We start from the raw sequence: 24,166 nt of genomic DNA on the forward strand, positions 1-24,166 counted from the left end.
ATACAGTATGTCTATATAGACACTGGTGGATTCTGTATAAGAGTTGGTATACACTACGTCTATATAGACACTGGTGGATTCTGTATACGAGTTGGTATACAGTATGTCTATATAGACACTGGTGGATTCTGTATAAGAGTTGGTATACAGTATGTCTATATAGACACTGGTAGATTCTGTAGGATTTGTAACAAGAATTGTTACTGCCAGCAGAACTTGGATCGAAGGTTCTTATTCCACGATATTTGCCCTGAAGGTGTTGTATATTCTTTCTCTTTGCCATTGTTCTGTGCCAGATTTGTGGTGTTTCTGTCAGTTCTAATCTTACAGAAAATGAAGAAAATCATTTCGCAGGGTGTAATTACTATTGCTTAGCAACATAGTTACGATCCTTCACTTGGCTGGAGCCTGGCAGATGAGGTTCTGTATCAAAATGACGATATATTGGGTTATTGAAGAGAAATAATATTAGATTGAGCCTTCTGGGAATAGATACTCTCAGTGTTTCAGCATATGTAATTTTCTTTGTTGCCAGGTAACTGGGCATTGTCCAGATGTAAGTGAACGTTAATTGGAGTAACAATATTTGGCAATTGATGGTCAGTTAGTGTGGCGTGGCGTAGCTTTATTTTACTGAAGAATTGTCTGTGTACTGTTACGGTGGAATGGAAATGTCTCCACTTATGTATAACAAAAATTGTCTCCGGATCATTTAATTGATTAATACAATCTTACATCTTACTCCCAACACTTTGATCTCTCTGAAAGGGTCAGATGACCTCTACAGAAAATTATTCTGATCAAACGTATTAAACGGTCAGTCAGATTTTGGTGAGATTATTTTAATAACTTTCATTTATATCACACGTGTAAACAGCACAGGGTTTGGAGGGCATACTGATATCATAATTATATGTTTAAAAAGTCCATACATAATGATCCTAATATCAGAGGAAATGGGTAGTATGAGCTGTTCTTCTGATGAAACAATGAAATTCAGGACAAATAAGGGACTGCAGGTTTTAAAACAATGGGGGAAATCAGGTTTAGAAAAAGGGAGATATAGCTATAGTATCGCTTTTCTTTTTTTCTTTCTTATTGCAGTTTATTATCATCATCAAATATTTTTAGGACCTTAGTTTTTCTGATTTTGATGAAAACTATGGTATTGCAATGTGTTGAGAGCAAGGCTATAGAATGAGTGGACTCCAACGGGAGCTGGAGGGTATATTGATGGGGACCATAAATATCTACTTTAAAAATGTTCAAAGGACATTGCTGAAACTTTACTAATGGATTTATAGACCAGACACTCCATAAATGATCTGTAGATGATTAAATGTCACAGAAATGTTCAGATGACAACCTATTTCTGATGTCAGTGCTGGATTTATGGGCTAAATATTCCAATGATCCTTAGATGCATGTTCTCAAGAATGGGATGAAACCACCACCACCAAGGGATTGTAGCAAGTATTTGAAGGAAAGGGGAAGAGGAAGGTCACAGAGAGGAAAAACCTTATATCTCCTACACTTTTTTCACTGAAACTTCTTATTTACAGCATGCATGGCTTCACCTTGGTGAGGCAGTGTGTCACCAGAACCTACCTTTTGACCTTGACCCTCATCAAGGAAGAAGTTAATACATCCTGGCTCTATTTCCTGCATTTCTTGACTCTGGAACATCATACCTTGGACATTGGTTCACCTTGGTGAAACAGTGTGTCATGTATCAAGAGAAGGTCACCATGACCTACCCTTTAACCTTTGACCCTAAGTATCAAGTAAGAAGTTAATATCCTGCCTCTATTTCCTGCATTGCTTGACTCCATGGTGAGGCAGTGTCATGTATCAAAAGTAGGTCACTCTGACATATACTTTTATTTTTGACCCACAAATTCCTCATTTGTGCATTCTTGGCATATTTTAATTTCACATCCATTGTCTTGTTTATAATAGCTTGAGCAGCTTCTCCTGTTATAACAATGCCTTGATAAGAGTTTGTTGCAATATTGCCAGTTTTCATTCACAGGAGATTCAAGTCAAGTGTGTATTTTTTGTTATCTGTACAGTAACAAAAGCTTGGTAAGACAATAGATATATGTGGGCAGACATCCTGATGTGTCTTAGATTGTATCATGATGCTTTGAAACTGACAGCAAATAGTTCACCACATATTTGTCACAATACATTAACAGGAGATGTAAATGTGACAGACGAAATAGATGTGATCGGGTATGACATTTTAGTCCAAGCAGCCAAAACATCTTGATTCCAATTTACTCATCAACAGATAAGATGGCATGGACAGATACGTTCAACACAGTGGTTGATATATCCCACCAATACAAAGGTTCTCCTGTCATTTGTGAGATCAATGTCGGACATTCAGGTTGATCTCTTTTTTAATCATCAATTCATCATGCTCTGGGATTTTCCCCAATTATTTTGCAATGTCTCCGGCTTATCATTAATGTTTTTTTTGGTGAAATTCTGAAAAGAAATGTCACCATCAAATTTCCAACAAATGTTTATAATTTAACTTGATGACAGTGTTCAGCCCCATTTCAAACAGACATTCTTAAATTACTCACTGTATTCAGAAAATTTATTTTTCAAAATTTCCTCATATCTCTTTAAGCATTAAGAATTATTGCAGAATTCTTGGTGACATTTAAAATGTATTTGATTGAATGTCATTATAATGATGACACTAAAATTAAAGTTGATCCTGGTGTTAGTTAACACATTGTGAGGTACGACTGTTCATACATACTCAGATGACGGTATTTCTCTGTGAGGACTCCTGTGACCTGGCCTTACACGTAGAACATGTTGAGAAACAGTATAACAAGAATGGGATCAGTAAGTTGATTGTATTCCTGACTAGACTACACGTAAATATTGTGAAATAATGTGAGGCCTATTTAGAATTGTTCAATTAAAATTGTTGTGTTAAAAGGCCTGAGGTCAGTATTAGTGAATCGCTATTGACAAAAGATATGCGATAAAGTCCTATTAGAGCTGGGAAAGCCTTGGGGTATATAGTGTGGGCGGACAATAGAACTTTCTCTCTCTACTGTTACAGTTACGGCGGTGATCTTACTCCTGGAGAAGGTGTCCTCCTGCTCGTGTTATAAAGTGATTTGGGATTTACTTAGTTGTCACCTCTAACGTCATCCGTTGGGATTATACAGGAATTACCTACTGCTGTTGTTGTTTAACGTCGCTGCATTTCTGTGCATTTGATCAGGGTAAGTACATTCAAGGTGCAAATTAGTACATTTGAAATAAGAACCGGAGGTATGTTTTAGAATAAAGTTAAAATTGGATAGGTTTCATTTTGGCAGTGTTTCATTTTTCAGATCATAAACGCTCTCCATTAACCCACTGACTTGTAACATTATACACTGTACTGTATTAGTATTTATACAAACTTTAAAAGCTTAATGTAAAGGCAAAATGTTGTTAATTCTATGTGAGTATGTTTTGATGTTATGTAATAAATGTAAAATACACCCATATCCCATTCAACAAAATATCAAAGTAGATTTAACAGCAATTGTAAAAAAATATCTTTTGCCAGTCTTTGCTATGCATTAGAGATGAGAGAAACATTAGTTTTGATTACAACAACAGTATAATTCTCCCAGGAAGGTTTGTATCCGTATCCGTATCACAGATTGTGATTTATGTGATTGTGAAGATTATATGCCTGTGGTTTTGATAAAATTGTAATGAGCGTTTTAAGCATTGAACAAGTAGAAAGGAAAACAATGGTACATCTCTATGTAGTTAACAATAGTCTTGCATCACATTTAGACAGCTTTAGGTATTAGTACACATGTACAGTACGATAGGTTAATTGTGTATCGTAGATCATTCTCCTATTGAATATTGCTATACACAGCTGGTGATATGACACATATTTCCCTATAGAATTTGAATTGCATGTGCAATGTAATAAGACTCCATATGGATATATTTTATTATTGTTTACAAATTATGACTTTCCTGTCCATTTGCCTGTATTTAAAGTCACAGGTCGGTGTAAATGAGTGTTTTATAGTCCTGCCTTAAAAAATGGCAGTATGTTTTATTCATGATATCTACTGGTCCATCTGTGTGGTCATTTGTCCAGGAGGTCACTTCCAGGCCATATCTTCTTGACCGTTTGTAAAGGCTCATTTTGAGTAGAGATGGCATGTAGGTCACTGCAACCTGTATATGACCTGTACTACTTTGACCATCGATCTTTTATGGTAAAAACAATTTCAAGGTTTATTTACATATATTTTACATAACTTTTGTGTTTTTAATCTACATTTTACCTTTGACCTGACAAAAAGATTTCTATTGGGGTATACATCTGCTGTAATTTTTCACAAAGAATAGATTAGTGTTTGGGTTCATCATTGAGAAATAATGTGTCACATACATTATATGTACTTAGAAGTAGGTCACATTGACCCATATTTTGACCTCTGACCTTTACAATGAAAATACATTAAATGTTCAGTATATATGGAAGTTGAAATGTTGTATACCAGCAATAGACCTCTTAGTTATATTTTACCTGCAGTCAGATTTGTAGCTATCTTGTCAGCAATTCACATATAATTACTGCTGTCAATAACTGGATTATCACCGAGACTGTGTGGGAACTATTTACATGCCCGAGTAAGGAACATTTATTTGTAAAGACAACCAAGAGTGGGATGATATTCTGCTTTGTACCTACATGTATACATTAATTACACAAAGTTGAAAGGGAGAAGGAGCTATAAATTATGCAGCTTTGACAATTTGTATTTCATCTTTGGTGAAGCAGAAAAATATTATATTACCCAAAACAGCTTAAATATTGTATGAGCTGATTAGTGCTTCAAGGCGATAGTCTGACATGGTGATGAGGATGAGCGGTGCTGAAGTATTCACTTAACACAGACACAACTCATGAATGACAAAATATACAACTACTGGGAGTGAAGAATCTGTGTTAGACAACATCTTTGGACATGATTTAGTATCTTAATTTGGTACTTCCTCTGTACAGTAGAACTTGGCTATTATCTTAATTTAGAAATTTCTCTGTACAGTAGAACTTGGCTATTATCTTAATTTGGTAGTTCCTCTGTACAGTAGAACTTGCAATTGGCTATTATCTTAATTTGGTAAGTTCCTCTGTGCAGTAGAACTTGGCTATTATCTTAATTTGGTAGTTCCTCTGTACAATAGAACTTGGCTATTATCTTAATTTGGTAGTTTCTCTGTACAGTAGAACTTGGCTATTATCTTAAATTGGTAGTTCCTCTGTACAGTAGAACTTGGCTATTATCTTAATTTGGTAAGTTCCTCTGTGCAGTAGAACTTGGCTATTATCTTGGTAGTTCCTCTGTGCAGTACTAGAACCTGACTGATGTAATATTGAAAGCTGTGTAATCTCATTGTCGTATTGCCTCACTGTACAGTAAAACATAAATGTAGTTAATGCTATAATTGTCTTTGCAACCTCAATCATGTGTAGTTTATTTGATACAGTTTTAATGTGTTTCCAGATCTTATCCTTACTGAACTTTATAGACAAATTATAAGCTGATGTTCCATGGTTCTACTGTAGTTGTTAGATACACATGGAGTAGGTCAGAGTACTTTACTGTGTGGGAGTCTGATATATGTTGTATGTATAATTCCTCATGCATATCAAAATGAGGAAATATAAACTTACAGGATATCCATTCAATGTCATCCTACTGCAATTAAAATTTAAGAGACTTTTTTTTTCAATACATCGTCATACATCCTGAAGTCCTGTTTGCTTCCAATATATTTAAAAGCTGGTATATAGTAATGGTTCTGTGATCCCTAGATATATACATTATAGGTCCAAATAGTCTCACAAGGTTATAGGATTATATTAGAATTTTCCTGCTACAAACTGTCTGTATGGAAGACATTTTTTGGGAGAGAGGAGTCGGTTAAATTGAAGTTAGAACGAATTTAAACTTATCCATCCCTCAATGTTTTATGTGTAGCATTTCTATTGGATTAAGGGTGAGGGTAGTAATGGTTTTAGGAACGGAGTCCCTGTAGGCTGAGATACCTGGTAAATCAGTGAGTGTCTCCTGTCTATATACAATGATGTATATTGTTACAGATATTTCAGCTATAACCTGAGTTTCCTCTCACCCAAACACCACATTTTAGACATTTTGATGAACCAGTATATACTGGGCCAGCTAGAGTGCAATGTTATATAAAATGTGGACATTTAATGCTTCTAAGGATTTGGTTGCAGACAAAACTGACAATTCAATTTGGGGCATTTCATAAAATAGTAGTACATTATTATGTACCGACTGTAATTGTGATACCAACATAAAGCACTGCTATATTGACATTCCTTAGCGGTGTGATTTCTCTGTAAACTTTTAGTGAAAAGGAAATAAAATCAATATTTTTTTGTCATTTTCCGTTTTAAGATTGTTACATACACTAAACAATAGGCAGGGCATGGTCCCAAATTCGTTACATACACTAAACAATAGGCAGGGCATGGTCCTGAATTAGTCAGATTTATTTATATATTTATACTCATAACAAATACAGTGCTAGTGTCAATTCATCTAATCAGTGTATACAAAGTTAATTTTGAGGAAAGTAATGTTCTTATCAATACTGGTAAAACAACCTTGAGAATAAGTATTTTTACACTGACCTTGTGATTAAGGTTTGATACACTGACCTTGTGATTAAGGCTAGATACATTGAGCTTGCAGATAAATATTTGTATATTGATCTTGTGATTAAGGCATGGTGCAATGAGTTAGAGAAACTCTGACGAGGTGGCATTTAGAATAAGGATTAAATTCAACGATCTTGAGAATAAAGCAAAGCTTGGGTCAGTGACCTTAGGCATAATTATATCATATTGGTGTAAAGATATTGAAAAATAAGTAGTAGTATAATATGACCTTACACTATCAATACAATAACCTCTGTAATAGGTATTGGTAAAGTGACATTGAGAATATGTATTGGTACTACAGTGACCTTGAGAATAAATATTGGTACTGTGACCTTGAGAATAGGTATTGGTGCTGTGACCTTGAGATTATGTATTTGTAAAGTGACCTTGAGAATATGTATTGGTACTGTGACATTGAGAATAAGTATTGGGAAAGTGACCTTGAGTATAAGTATTGGTATACTGTGACTTTGAGTATAAGTATTGGGAAAGTGACCTAATGTCTCTGACTTTGTACATTGATGAAGAGTTGATCCCATGTCTCTGACTTTGTACATTAATGAAGAGTTGATCCCATGTCTCTGACTTTGTACATTGATTAAGCTCTGATTTAGAATTGGCACCATGTCCTTGAAATGGCATTGAATTAATAGCTGATGTTACGGAGTTGATGGTTTGTTGTTGCGATGAATTAAAGCAATAGCCTAATTTTAAACCTATAATGCATGCTATCACTTGAAAAATATGGTCAATCACTTTAATTTAGTGACTTTCCATGTGAACAACAATCAAGCTATATTAAAATCTGCTAGATAGAAATGTAAAAGTTGGTGTCGGTGAAAAAGTCTGCGTTTATCATCAGAGTCTGTTTTTCAGGAGGAAAGGAGATATAAGAGTAAGTGTTGGTGATCCAGTTTTTATTTATCATCAGGAAAGGAGATATAGAAGTTGGTGTCAGGGATTTGGAGAGGTGTTGAGGAGAATTACTGGTGTTCAGAAAAAGTGCCAAATGATTCATATGTAAACACAGTCTAATAGGCATTTCTAGCGTGTTTGCGTCATTGCTCTAGAATTAATTAAAGCTCTCTAGGCTTGGCCAAATTATCCCATTTTGTTGTGAAGGTATGTATCGTTTTACATCAGGAACTGTTTGTGTTCGTTTTACATCAGGAACTGTTTGTGTTTAAGTATGTAACATAGTCATGCTGTATCAAGTGACATTATTGTTCAGTGAGGTAGCACTACTGTGTTTTATGTTTTTTTGTTTTTGTTTGTTTAACGTCCTATTAACAGCCAGGGTCATTTAAGGACGTGCCAGGTTTGGAGGTGGAGGAAAGCCGGAGTACCCGGAGAAAAACCACCGGCCTGCGGTCAGTACCTGGCAACTGCCCCACGTAGGTTTCGAACTCGCAACCCAGAGGTGGAAGGCTAGCGTTAAAGTGTCGGTACACCTTAACGACTCGGCCACCGCGGCCCCAGGTAGCACTATAAAGTCAACATCTGTTTGGTTCAGTGAGGTAGCACTATAAAGTCGACGTCTGTTTGGTTCAGTGAGGTAGCACTATAAAGTCGACGTCTGTTTGGTTCAGTGAGGTAGCACTATAAAGTCGACATCTGTTTGGTTCAGTGAGGTAGCACTATAAAGTTGACATCAGTTTGGTTCAGTGAGGTAGCACTATAAAGTCAACATCTGTTTGGTTCAGTGAGGTAGCACTATAAAGTCAACATCAGTTTGGTTCAGTGAGGTAGCACTATAAAGTCAACATTAGATTGGTTCAGTGAGGTAGCACTATAAAGTCGACATCAGTTTGATTCAGTGAGGTAGCACTATAAAGTTGACATCAGTTTGATTCAGTGACATCGCACTATAAAGTCAACATCTGTTTGGTTCAGTGAGGTAGCACTATAAAGTTGACATCAGTTTGGTTCAGTGAGGTAGCACTATAAAGTCAACATTAGATTGGTTCAGTGAGGTAGCACTATAAAGTCGACATCAGTTTGATTCAGTGAGGTAGCACTATAAAGTTGACATCAGTTTGATTCAGTGACATCGCACTATAAAGTCAACATCTGTTTGGTTCAGTGAGGTAGCACTATAAAGTTGACATCAGTTTGATTCAGTGACATCGCACTATAAAGTCAACATCTGTTTGGTTCAGTGAGGTAGCACTATAAAGTTGACATCAGTTTGGTTCAGTGAGGTAGCACTATAAAGTCAACATCTGTTTGGTTCAGTGAGGTAGCACTATAAAGTCGACATCTGTTTGGTTCAGTGAGGTAGCACTATAAAGTTGACATCAGTTTGATTCAGTGAAGTAGCACTATAAAGACGACATCAGTTTGGTTCAGTGAGGTAGCACTATAAAGTCAACATCAGTTTGGTTCAGTGAGGTAGCACTATCAAGTTGACATCAGTTTGATTCAGTGAGGTAGCACTATAAAGTCAACATTAGATTGGTTCAGTGAGGTAGCACTATAAAGTCGACATCAGTTTGATTCAGTGAGGTAGCACTATAAAGTTGACATCAGTTTGATTCAGTGACATCGCACTATAAAGTCAACATCTGTTTGGTTCAGTGAGGTAGCACTATAAAGTTGACATCAGTTTGATTCAGTGACATCGCACTATAAAGTCAACATCTGTTTGGTTCAGTGAGGTAGCACTATAAAGTTGACATCAGTTTGGTTCAGTGAGGTAGCACTATAAAGTCAACATCTGTTTGGTTCAGTGAGGTAGCACTATAAAGTCGACATCTGTTTGGTTCAGTGAGGTAGCACTATAAAGTTGACATCAGTTTGATTCAGTGAGGTAGCACTATAAAGACGACATCAGTTTGGTTCAGTGAGGTAGCACTATAAAGTCAACATCAGTTTGGTTCAGTGAGGTAGCACTATCAAGTCAACATTAGATTGGTGCTATTACATGGAGATTCGTCACAGCATGCAGCTTGCACAAAGGAGGCAATCTTTAATTGAAACCAAAGGTATCAAAACAAAGTGATTTTATGTGATTACTTAGAATAAAGACATCTTTGTACTGTTTTAACACTTCACATTTTATGATAGAATTATTTTCTTTATAATCCTGAGGTAATAAGGGATCATTATTCTTTCCTGTAAAAAGTCTCACACCAGTATATTATAGATACAAAGTATATGTTCTGTGTTTTAAACATGTGCAGTGTTTCTGCCTTCTCTGTGATCAGAGAAATCCAAGTCACCAAACTACACCATGCTGATCCCCAGATGGTCTTTATAAATGTATTTAACATGAGTGTCTATTTTAATGTGATTGTTAATTGAAACAAGCCTTAATTATATAAAGACAGTTTGGTTTCAAATAAAGTCTATTAGATAATCTATCCCACATTTGGTATACAGTGTGGCTAAGATGTTCTAGCCTCTGGCAAGCTGTGTGTGGACAGTATCCCCACCGATATTACAGATTGATAATTTCACTGTTGTAGTATAAATCATAAGTTTGGAGAAATGTACATGTGATAATTTGGTTTCTATGAAGTAGTCCTGTCCTATCCGACTGCCGTGTATAGCTCCTCTGTTTAGTCATAAATTACTTCACAATCCCAAAGACATGTATAATTAAATTTAAAAGAGATATATATTTTCCAGACTTACATATGAATACATTTTTTCTGGTTATATTGCATGACAGTGACCACTAATAATGCAGAGTTTTTCTCTCGCAAATTCAGAATTTACGTTAATGTGTGTGCTTGGATCATGGAAACAATCACTGTTCTGTAGGAGGGGATGCCAGTCTGTGCTTTATAGAGCTCCTGTGTATTAAGTACCACCTGACCTGTGTATTAAGTACTATCTATCCTGTGTATTAAGTACTGCCTGTCCTGTGTATTAAGTACTGCCTGACCTGTGTATTAAGTACTGCCTGTCCTGTGTATTAAGTTCTGCCTGACCTGTGTATTAAGTACTATCTATCCTGTGTATTAAGTACTGCCAGTCCTGTGTATTAAGTACTGCCTATCCTGTGTATTAAGTACTGCCTGACCTGTGTATTAAGTACTGCCTGACCTGTGTATTAAGTACTGCCTGACCTGTGTATTAAGTACTGCCTGTCCTGTGTATTAAGTACTGCCTGCCCTGTGTATTAAGTACTGCCTGACCTGTGCATTAAGTACTGCCTGACCTGTTTATTAAGTACTGCCTGACCTGTGTATTAAGTACTACATAACTTGTGTATTAAGTATTATCTGACCTGTTTATTAAGTACTGCCTGACCTGTATATTAAGTACTGCCTGACCTGTGTATTAAGTACTGCCTGACCTGTGTATTAAGTACTATCTATCCTGTGTATTAAGTACTGCCTGACCTGTGTATTAAGTACTGCCTGACCTTTGTATTAAGTACTGCCTGTCCTGTGTATTAAGTACTGCCTGCCCTGTGTATTAAGTACTGCCTGACCTGAGCATTAAGTACTGCCTGACCTGTTTATTAAGTACTGCCTGACCTGTGTATTAAGTACTACATAACTTGTGTATTAAGTATTATCTGACCTGTTTATTAAGTACTGCCTGACCTGTATATTAAGTACTGCCTGACCTGTGTATTAAGTACTGCCTGACCTGTGTATTAAGTACTGCCTAATTATATATACAACCTGTGTATTAGATACTCTCTGTCCTGTGTATTAGATACTCTCTGTCCTGTGTATTAGATACTGTCTGTCCTGTGTATTAGATACTCTCTGTCCTGTGTATTAGATACTCCCTGTCCTGTGTATTAGATACTCTCTGTCCTGTGTATTAGATACTCTCTGTCCTGTGTATTAGATACTCCCTGTCCTGTGTATTAGATACTCTCTGTCCTGTGTATTTGATACTCTCTGTCCTGTGTATTAGATACTCTCTGTCCTGTGTATTAGATACTCCCTGTCCAGTGTATTAGATACTCTCTGTCCTGTGTATTAGATACCCTCTGTCCTGTGTATTAGATACTCTCTGTCCTGTGTATTAGATACTCCCTGTCCGGTGTATTAGATACTCCCTGTCCTGTGTATTAGATACTCTCTGTCCTGTGTATTAGATACTCTCTGTCCTGTGTATTAGATACTCCCTGTCCTGTGTATTAGATACTCCCTGTCCTGTGTATTAGATACTCTCTGTCCTGTGTATTAGATACTCCCTGTCCTGTGTATTAGATACTCTCTGTCCTGTGTATTAGATACTCCCTGTCCTGTGTATTAGATACTCCCTGTCCTGTGTATTAGATACTCTCTGTCCTGTGTATTAGATACTCCCTGTCCTGTGTATTAGATACTCTCTGTCCTGTGTATTAGATACTCCCTGTCCGGTGTATTAGATACTCCCTGTCCTGTGTATTAGATACTCCCTGTCCTGTGTATTAGATACTCCCTGTCCTGTGTATTAGATACTCTCTGTCCTGTGTATTAGATACTCTCTGTCCTGTGTATTAGATACTCCCTGTCCTGTGTATTAGATACTCTCTGTCCTGTGTATTAGATACTCCCTGTCCGGTGTATTAGATACTCCCTGTCCTGTGTATTAGATACTCTCTGTCCTGTGTATTAGATACTCCCTGTCCTGATCTGTTAATTGTTTTGGGTGTTCTACACAAGTCTTTACAGTCTCATGCATCATGTTGTTGAAATTAGAGAAACCAAGTTGAACATTTTCTGACAATACTTTAATTGTATTTAATTATTATCATTTTGGTGGTCATCAGTAAATATTAAACTTCCCAATTAATTTCAGTACAAAAGCTTGTGAATGAGAAATGTATAAGTTCTACATCATGAAAGTTTGGTGTTCATTGGTCAGGATTAAAGGTCAAACTTTCCACTTTTATTGAATTCAGTGAAATTGTTTGTATGCTAAAAGATTTTTCAATTGTACAAGATCAATTTTGTTCGTGTTTCTTGTTTTGTTACAAGGGTTGGTAGTGACTGAGAAACACATATTATGTTAGAATCATTTATGTTTTCAATCGCCAAGCTTCATATAGCCAAATATCACACTGTCGTTATATGATAAGAGTATTCCTAAGAGAACAGTTTCTTAATCCTTCTATCCACACAATTACCAGTCTTACTAGCTGACTTGGAAGTCGTTTCTTATGTAATATTTTCTAAAACTTTTTGTAACATAGTATTAGACTCTGACTGTGTGACTCAGTGGTCCTGTCTTAGGTCTATACAGTTAAATAATATCTTCTATACCTATATAACCACACCCTCCCATGGTATCCTACCTATATACCCACACCCTCCCATGGTATCCTACCTATATACCCACACCCTCCCATGGTATCCTACCTATATACCCACACCCTCCCATGGTATCCTACCTATATACCCACACCCTCCCATGGTATCCTACCTATATACCCACACCCTCCCATGGTATCCTACCTATATACCCACACCCTCCCATGGTATCCTACCTATATACCCACACCCTCCCATGGTATCCTACCTATATACCCACACCCTCCCATGGTATCCTACCTATATACCCACACCCTCCCATGGTATCCTACCTATATACCCACACCCTCCCATGGTATCCTACCTATATACCCACACCCTCCCATGGTATCCTACCTATATACCCACACCCTCCCATGGTATCCTACCTATACCCACACCCTCCCATGGTATCCTACCTATATACCCACACCCTCCCATGGTATCCTACCTATATACCCACACCCTCCCATGGTATCCTACCTATATACCCACACCCTCCCATGGTATCCTACCTATATACCCACACCCTCCCATGGTATCCTACCTATATACCCACACCCTCCCATGGTATCCTACCTATATACCCACACCCTCCCATGGTATCCTACCTATATACCCACACCCTCCCATGGTATCCTACCTATATACCCACACCCTCCCATGGTATCCTACCTATATACTCACACCCTCCCATGATATCCTACCTATATACCCACACCCTCCCATGGATATCCTACCTATATACCCACACCCTCCCATGGTATCCTACCTATACACCCACACCCTCCCATGGTATCCTACCTATATACCCACACCCTCCCATGATATCCTACCTATATACCCACACCCTCCCATGGTATCCTACCTATATACCCACACCCTCCCATGGTATCCTACCTATACACCCACACCCTCCCATGGATATCCTACCTATATACCCACACCCTCCCATGGTATCCTACCTATATACCCACACCCTCCCATGATATCCTACCTATATACCCACACCCTCCCATGATATCCTACCTATATACCCACACCCTCCCATGGTATCCTACCTATATACCCACACCCTCCCATGGTATCCTACCTATATACCCACACCCTCCCATGGTATCCTACCTATATACCCACACCCTCCCATGGTATCCTACCTATATACCCACACCCTCCCATGGTATCCTACCTATATACCCACACCCTCCCATGGTATCCTACCTATATACCCACACCCTCCCATGGTATCCTACCTATATACCCACACCCTCCCATGGTATCCTACCTATATACCCACACCCTCCCATGGTATCCTACCTATATACCCACACCCTCCCATGGTATCCTACCTATATACCCACACCCTCCCATGGTATCCTACCTATATACCAACACCCTCCCATGGTATCCTACCTATATACCCACACCCTCCCATGGTATCCTACCTATATACCCACACCCTCCCATGGTATCCTACCTATATACCCATACCCTCCCATGGTATCCTACCTTTATAACCACACCTTCCATGGAACTCATTTACATTCAGTTTTCTATTCTCTAGATTTTAAGAACCTTATCCTATGGCCATGTATTTCCCAAAATTCCTATTATCTGTATGTTCGTAGCATTGTATTTAAGGCTACATTATGTCATCATGGTGATGTCATCAGACCATTAATGATGTCATATTGTGTACAATGTCGGCCTAGTGCCACTGCTGTTTGGTTGGTTAATTATCTCACTATGGGAATGATGTAAGTCTACTTCTGTATATTGTTTCCTTTACTAGCTAACTAACCTGTCGTAATGTGTTGTGGTATTGACAATACATTCTTGTACCTGGATTAGTTCCATCCTTCAAACCATATCACCAGATCAGCTACTAATTAGAACTTCTAATTAGAACTTTTAATTGGGACTGCTAGATAATGTCTATATTTTGGGGAATACTAGTGTAATCCCCCTGTGCTATATACCCTAACTGATATATACTGAAGGGCTGCTATCGGTGAAGAGTGGAGAGCGTGTCCTCGGCTAATCTGCTGTACACAGTAACAGGGTGTCCAACAAGGGTTCAGTGTCTATCCCGGGGTGTATTGGCTGTGTTACTGATTACAGGTATGTCAGGTGGACCGTTCAGTGACATCACAAAGTCTACCTGTACTTCCACGTTTACCTGTAACACTACAATTTCATATTTAAACTTCATGTCTGTTTCATAACAAACTACAATACTGGGCTAGAGCTGTGTTTGAATGAGTTTTAACTTACGTATACATATATGTATACCTACTTGTCAGTGTACAAGTTGACAGGCATACTGTGGATGTTGTAACAAGCTTGTGGTCTATAGTCGTGTAAAATGCTGATGAATCTGGAGGAATTATACACCTGTATTTTATAAAAGGTGGGATGACTGTATGTTTGTGTGACAACATAGGATATACACACATCAGGTATGTATAAAACAGATTCTTATCTTGGTGTAAAACAGGAACTTTTTGTTGTAATAAATAATTGATCAACACATTTTTGTATGTCTTACAATATTTTCCCAATAATTAGTGAACATTCTCAGTAAAAAAAACACTTGTTCTTGCTACGAATATTTTCCTAATGTGGATTATAGGCTTAGGATAAATTGGTTACTTACTATATATAATTACTTTGTATAGAAACCTTAGGTCTTTGTGGTTATATAGGAATTAAATTCCATCCTGATAGATTTAGAACAGTTGTAGTAGTACAGGTGGTATAATGCTAGTATATGTTCCATTTATAATTATTTTATAGCTAATTGTGATGTTTGTATGTATTGTCATACAGGTGTATGTATACGGTAAACTGATAGGTATGTTGATGTTTGTAGTACGCTGGTAAATAACAATAACATTTCTAAGTATATTGAGTGATATATATGTACTACATCTTCAGTCAAACTGTGTTATCTCATACTCTAATAACTAGTACAAATTCAGTCCCAACAACAAAAATTCTATATAAAATATTCTTGATTTAATTACCTGAATATTTGGGATAATTCAATTTTTTTTCATGACCCCCACTGACTATAGTTGATAATGATTTATGTAAATTTGTAGATGTATTGGTATATATTCTCAGTAATTATCAGTTGAGACACTTCGTGCAGGTAAAAGATGATTTCCAGGAATGTACCGATAAGGTATGTTGATGTTTGTGCACAGGTATCTATGCTAACAGTTTACACGTAGATGATATCTGTGGGTGGTTTTATCTATCTTACAAACTGGAGAACACTTAAATAGATCAGTTAATCAACCACCAACAGGTTACATATTTTTCAATGAACACCTTGATCATGCTTGACATCAGGCAATGCTGACATGCTGTCTATACCCGTGTGAAGTAGGGCTACTTCTGGTTATAATGGGCTGTAGACTTTCTGAGGTACTTATTGTAGAGTTTTTTTGTCAGTATGAGTATGTACATCACGACATTGCTACACTTGTGTTGTTGACCTGTTTAATCTACTCAGGTAGGATGTCACCTGTAATCTACACACCTGTTGATAAAGGTATAATGTCTCCAGGTCAGTTGTCATTAAAATAGCTGGTAACATATTGTTGTACATGTTCAATTTAAAAATATACACTCGCGTCTGGGGAGTTTCTACTTAAATTTTATTGTTGTCATGTAGAGGACGATATTTTACATAATGTACCGTAAAATGGCTGGGGTGCTTTGGTATAGAAGTTTGTCTGGTTATTGTTTATGTACTGGTAAGTTTAAAGTCAGATGTGACCTTTCTACCATAGGAAGAGCATACCATCTACAACAATAGACAATAATTAGAGTCCCTTGTCGTGAGATACAAAGCTGTATATGATAATCAGGTTGTGTGTGTCCGTCCTTATGTCTGGTGGTCTGATGTACGCTCCTTTGTCCTTTTTTGGTTTATGCAAAATATTTCAAGTTCAGTTTGGCCCTGTAAGTGAATTGCACACAGATTTATCCTGTGCTTCAAAAAAGAAATTAGTGTCTGCTTGTGAAAAGTATGCATGTTGTTCATGGTGAAGGTCATTGTACTAACGATAGAACTAAAAACATACTTCAACACGACATAGAAGGAGGCCAAATAGCTCTAAGTTATGAAACTAAGTCCTTATAAGGTCCAAGTCACTGTCACTACACATTGTACTGAGATTATATATACTGTCAAATAACATCATAATTATAGGCTATTTATCATGATGTTACACTGGTAAACATGGGTTTTATTACATTAGGGTGGTAATTATTATACAGATTGAAGGGTCAAAGCTTAAGGTCACACTCAACTGCTTTTGAAATAAAGTGTAAGTTTGTGTACAAGATATAAAACTCTCCAATTGACTTGATTAGCCACTTGTTCATATAAAAACTGTTTAACATTTGTGTTATTACTTGTATGTTTGGACAGATACGCAGTTATATCAATTGAGATATTGTGTCCTGGCCCGAGGAGGGGGTAATAGTAATCACTTGTAATGTTACTATGGTGACAAGGTAACATGTGACAGCTGACAGTTAAGACACCACCTTTAGGAGAACTTTTTACTAGTGACAAGGTGACATGTGACAGCTGACAGTAAAGACACCTCCTTTAGGAGAACTTGTTACTAGTGACAAGGTGACATGTGACAGCTGACAGTTAAGACACTACCTTTAGGAGAACTTGTTACTAGTGACAAGGTGACATGTGACATGTGACAGTTAAGACACTACCTTTAGGAGAACTTGTTACTAGTGACAAGGTATCATATGACAGCTGACAGTTAAGACACTACCTTTAGGAGAACTTGTTACTAGTGACAAGGTGACATGTGACATGTGACAGTTAAGACACTACCTTTAGGAGAACTTGTTACTAGTGACAAGGTGACATGTGACAGCTGACAGTTAAGACACTACCTTTAGGAGAACTTGTTACTAGTGACAAGGTGACATGTGACATGTGACAGCTGACAGTTAAGACACCTCCTTTAGGAGAACTTGTTACTAGTGACAAGGTAACATGTGACAGCTGACAGTTAAGACATCTCCTTTAGGAGAACTTGTTACTAGTGACAAGGTGACATGTGACAGCTGAGAGTTAAGACACCACCTTTAGGAGAACTTGTTACTAGTGACAAGGTGACATGTGACAGCTGAGAGTTAAGACACCACCTTTAGGAGAACTTGTTACTAGTGACAAGGTGACATATGACAACTGACAGTTAAGACACCACCTTTAGGAGAACTTGTTACTAGTGACAAGGTGACATGTGACAGCTGAGAGTTAAGACACCTCCTTTAGGAGAACTTGTTACTAGTGACAAGGTGACATGTGACATATGACAGTTAAGACACCACCTTTAGGAGAACTTGTTACTAGTGACAAGGTGACATATGACAACTGACAGTTAAGACACCACCTTTAGGAGAACTTGTTACTAGTGACAAGGTAACATGTGACAGCTGACAGTTAAGACACCACCTTTAGGAGAACTTGTTACTAGTGTCAAGGTAACATATGACAGTTAAGACTCCACCTTTAGGAGAACTTGTTACTAGTGACAAAGTGACATGTGACAGCTGACAGTTAAGACACCTCCTTTAGGAGAACTTGTTACTAGTGACAAGGTAACATGTGACAGTTAAGACACCACCTTTAGGAGAACTTGTTACTAGTGACAAGGTAACATGTGACATGTGACAGTTAAGACACCACCTTTAGGAGAACTTGTTACTAGTGACAAGGTAACATGTGACAGCTGACAGTTAAGACACCACCTTTAGGAGAACTTGTTACTAGTGACAAGGTAACATGTGACAGCTGACAGTTAAGACACCACCTTTAGGAGAACTTGTTACTAGTGACAAGGTGACATGTGACAGCTGACAGTTAAGACACCTCCTTTAGGAGAACTTGTTACTAGTGACAAGGTAACATGTGACAGCTGACAGTTAATTATAAGACACTACCTTAATGAGAACTTGTTACAAGTGACAAGGTGACATATGACAGTTAAGACACCACCTTTAGGAGAACTTGTTACTAGTGACAAGGGTAACATGACAGTTAAGACACTACCTTTAGGAGAACTTGTTACTAGTGACAAGGTAACATGTGACAGCTGACAGTTAAGACACCACCTTTAGGAGAACTTGTTACTAGTGACAAGGTAACATGTGACAGCTGACAGTTAAGACACTACCTTAAGGAGAACTTGTTACTAGCTAGTGACAAGGTAACATGACAGTTAAGACACTACCTTTAGGAGAACTTGTTACTAGTGACAAGGTAACATGTGACAGCTGACAGTTAAGACACCACCTTTAGGAGAACTTGTTACTAGTGACAAGGTAACATGTGACAGTTAAGACACTACCTTTAGGAGAACTTGTTACTAGTGACAAGGTAACATGTGACAGCTGACAGTTAAGACACCTCCTTTAGGAGAACTTGTTACTAGTGACAAGGTATCATATGACAGCTGACAGTTAAGACACCCCCTTTAGGAGAACTTGTTACTAGTGACAAGGTAACATGTGACAGCTGACAGTTAAGACACCACCTTAATGAGAACTTGTTACTAGTGACAAGGTAACATGTGACAGTTGACAGTTAAGACACCACCTTTAGGAGAACTTGTTACTAGTCACAAGGTAACATGTGACAGCTGACTGTGAAGACACCTCCTTTAGGAGAACTTGTTACTAGTGACAAGGTAACATATGACAGTTAAGACACCTCCTTTAGGAGAACTTGTTACTAGTGACAAGGTAACATATGACAGTTAAGACACCTCCTTTAGGAGAACTTGTTACTAGTGACAAGGTAACATATGACAGTTAAGACACCACCTTTAGGAGAACTTGTTACTAGTGACAAGGTAACATGTGACAGCTGACAGTTAAGACACCTCCTTTAGGAGAACTTGTTACTAGTGACAAGGTAACATATGACAGTTAAGACACCACCTTTAGGAGAACTTGTTACTAGTGACAAGGTAACATATGACAGTTAAGACACCACCTTTAGGAGAACTTGTTACTAGTGACAAGGTGACATGTGACAGTTAAGACACCTCCTTTAGGAGAACTTGTTACTAGTGACAAGGTAACATATGACAGCTGACAGTTAAGACACCACCTTAATGAGAACTTGTTATTATTTTAAGTTGTATGGTTGTGATCAGGGTGATAGTGATGAACTAAAATTCATGTTGACACTGATACATTATAGGTTTGGAATTTACCTTAGATATTTTGGCTTGTTGTGATCAGTTATGAAGACTAATAGATTAGTATGGGTGTGGCCAGGGGACATGCTTTATGTCTGTAAAGATACCTTGGTTGTCATCAGCATAAGAATGTTTGGATTCATGTTTTAAAATTTTGCCAAACAAAGCTTTGTCTTTTCTGAAGCATCCTGCTATACATTTGACTGAATATTACATCATTGTGTAGAAAGTTTAGAAAATTCAATAAATCAACAAAAAACACTCAAACAAATGAAGGAAAGCAAACTGGCTAACTCTGGATCCCCCCTTCAGAATTACACTTAATAATATTTGCTGTTGATTGAGTTTTAAATTGACATTATCAAAATAAAAGTGGAATACCTTGTCTGGGGAAATAATGCTAAGCTAGAAAAAAAAACTTGTCTAGGTTGTCATGTCTATAAGGTAGAAAGCTGCAGATGAAATACGGCTCTGAAGGGGATTTATTTAGTATGACATGCTTAGTGGCTGTACTCTTTACAGCACTTGTCTTAATATATTATTGTATAAGTTTGGGTGATATATATATTGTATAAGTTTGGGTGATAGATTATATTATTGTATAAGTTTGGGTGATATATATATTATTATATAAGTTTGGGTGATATATATATTATTGTATAAGTTTGGGTGATATATATATTGTATAAGTTTGGGTGATATATATATATATTGTATAAGTTTGGGTGATATATATATTATTGTATAAGTTTGGGTGATATATATATTATTGTATAAGTTTGGGTGATATATATATATTATTGTATAAGTTTGGGTGATATATATATTATATTATTGTATAAGTTTGGGTGATATATATATTATTGTATAAGTTTGGGTGATATATATATTATTGTATAAGTTTGGGTGATATATATATTATTGTATAAGTTTGGGTGATATATATATTATTATATAAGTTTGGGTGATATATATATTATTATATAAGTTTGGGTGATATATATATTATTGTATAAGTTTGGGTGATATATATATTGTATAAGTTTGGGTGATATATATATTATTGTATAAGTTTGGGTGATATTCACTAGCTTATTTGGAGGTCTTACGTAAGTTCAAGTCTCTTTATAAATATTGGGAAGTGTTTCCTTTAACAGTGGCAGTGTTTGCTATTTATATTTCAACAGAGTTTGAATGATCATGTGATACAGTTCCTTGAAATTGGAATCCACACTTCTGCTTCACTCAGCAAGAGATGATAGGTTGTATATATGTCTACCAGACTGTTGTTGACGGCCTACCTCCCAACAAGACAAAACACGGTTAATGAAATTACTCAATTGACCTGAAAACTAATTGATATTGCCCGCTTTGATCTCATATAACTAGCCGAAATATTGATAGAAAAAAACACTGGTTCACCTCACTCAGACATATATATAGGTATTATGCAGTTTCAGCCTGACTGTCATGTTCACATTGTAGTCATGCTTTGGCTGTTTTTTTCGGCATTAGATTGCTTAGCAACAATTGCCTAGCAATAGATCAATTGTGTCAGCAGATTGTCCAACACTCGGACCTCTGTTTCAGTGGCCCCACAAGAGTCTGTCAGTTTCTTTCAGACTCTTAGTCATTTACATATTATTTTGTTGTTGCTGATATGAATATTTCAGTGACATCCTCATTCAAATCATTGTAATGAAGACTTATTTTGGACATTGTGATATAAGTGTCCCTTTACAGGGAGGCAGACAGTAGGAATATCTGGTCAGAGAGTAAACCAGTGTATCGTAGGTAAGGGAGTAAACCAGTGTATCGTAGGTCAGGGAGTAAACCAGTGTATCGTAGGTCAGGGAGTAAACCAGTGTATCGTAGGTCAGGGAGTAAACCAGTGTATCATAGGTAAGGGAGTAAACCAGTGTATCGTAGGGAGTAAACCAGTGTATCGTAGGTAAGGGAGTAAACCAGTGTATCATAGGGAGTAAACCAGTGTATCATAGGTCAGGGAGTAAACCAGTGTATCGTAGGTCAGGGAGTAAATTAACCAGTGTATCATAGGTAAGGGAGTAAACCAGTGTATCGTAGGTCAGGGAGTAAACCAGTGTATCGTAGGTAAGGGAGTAAACCAGTGTATCGTAGGTCAGGGAGTAAACCAGTGTATCATAGGTAAGGGAGTAAGCCAGTGTATCATAGGTAAGGGAGTAAACCAGTGTATCGTAGGGAGTAAACCAGTGTATCATAGGGAGTAAACCAGTGTATCATAGGTAAGAGAGTAAACCAGCGTATCGTAGGTCAGGGAGTAAACCAGTGTATCGTAGGTCAGGGAGTAAACCAGTGTATCATAGGTCAGGGAGTAAACCAGTGTATCGTAGGTCAGAGAGTAAACCAGTGTATTGTAGCATTTATAGGTAGAACTGGATTATGAGCAGATATGAATCTTTTAGATGCGGAGATGGCCCCTCCATCAGCTACCCTAATTTGGCCCCTCATTTAAACATTAAAACAAAGTTTACCTAAAACTGACCTTTCCTTGAGAGAAGACAAGTTTATCATCTCGTAGATGTGGGTCTATTTGTTAATTATCTTTCTGGTTGTATTCCCTATATCGTCAGTAAATGAGGAGTTTCTGACACTTTAAGTAATATGCACTGAAAATTGCCTAAGCTGGCAATGCAGTAAAATTGTTGTATCATTTCCTTTGTTCGGGAATTCCACTGATTAAGCTGTTCCTAAAGCAAAACAAAATGATGAAAAAATACTGACTCTTCAAGAATTTTTTAGTGATCACTTGAAAACGTTATTTTCTATTAAAACAACAAGGTTTGGTAGTTCTTTCAGAAATATTAATTGAATCTTTAGAATGGGTGATCAAGTCTACCTGGCTTAATAGTTCAGGAAAATTCATTTTGTTTTGGTTTTAATTAAAAAGTTAAGGATCTCGTGTTACCCCCAGACAACCAATTCCTTTGTCAAAATTAAAAGATTGAAAATTATGCAAGGGGAACTTATCTTAAGCAGTTTAAAAGATGGTGTCACTAGGTTGGAGTTGATTACCTGTGTACTGAAATGTTCGGGTGGCATTACAGATTACCTGTGTACAGTAATGTTGGGGTGACATTACAGATTAGCCTGTGTACAGTAGTGTTAGGGTGACATTACAGATTACCTGTGTACAGTAGTGTTAGGGTGACATTACAGATTACCTGTGTACAGTAGTGTTAGGGTGACATAACAGATTACCTGTGTACAGTAGTGTTAGGATGACATTACAGATTACCTGTGTACAGTAGTGTTAGGGTGACATTACAGATTACCTGTGTACAGTAGTGTTAGGGTGACATTACAGATTACCTGTGTACAGTAATGTTCTGGTGACATTACAGATTACCTGTGTACAGTAATGTTCTGGTGACATTACAGATTACCTGTGTACAGTAATGTTAGGGTGACATTACAGATAAGCTGTGTACTGTAGTGTTAGGATGACATTACAGATTACCTGTGTACAGTAGTGTTGGGTGACATTACAGATTACCTGTGTACTGAAATGTTCGGGTGGCATAACAGATTACCTGTGTACAGTAGTGTTGGGGTGACATTACAGATTACCTGTGTACAGTAGTGTTAGGGTGACATTACAGATTACCTGTGTACAGTAATGTTGGGGTGACATTACAGATTACCTGTGTACAGTAGTGTTAGGGTGACATTACAGATTACCTGTGTACAGTAGTGTTAGAGTGACATTACAGATTAGCTGTGTACAGTAATGTTCGGGTGACATTACAGATTAGCTGTGTACTGTAGTGTTCTGGTGACATTACAGATTAGCTGTGTACTGTAGTGTTCTGGTGACATTACAGATTAGCTGTGTACTGTAGTGTTCTGGTGACATTACAGATTACCTGTGTACAGTAGTGTTGGGG

At 37.3% G+C, this 24,166-nt stretch overlaps 1 protein-coding gene across 4 annotated transcripts in view; it reads left to right on the forward strand.

The window, feature by feature from the left end:
* Positions 1-24,166, forward strand: part of LOC117327904 (synaptotagmin-like protein 4) — a 191,304-nt gene that overhangs the window by 16,469 nt on the left and 150,669 nt on the right. For all 4 annotated transcript variants that reach the window (XR_004532750.1, XR_004532751.1, XM_033885138.1 and 1 more), the window contains exon 2: positions 3,089-3,254. The gene's annotated coding sequence lies outside the window, so the exon portion shown is untranslated. The remainder of the gene's footprint in view (positions 1-3,088; positions 3,255-24,166) is intronic.

Source organism: Pecten maximus, chromosome 5 (assembly GCF_902652985.1).
Source record: "Pecten maximus chromosome 5, xPecMax1.1, whole genome shotgun sequence".
NCBI lineage: Eukaryota > Metazoa > Mollusca > Bivalvia > Pectinida > Pectinidae > Pecten > Pecten maximus.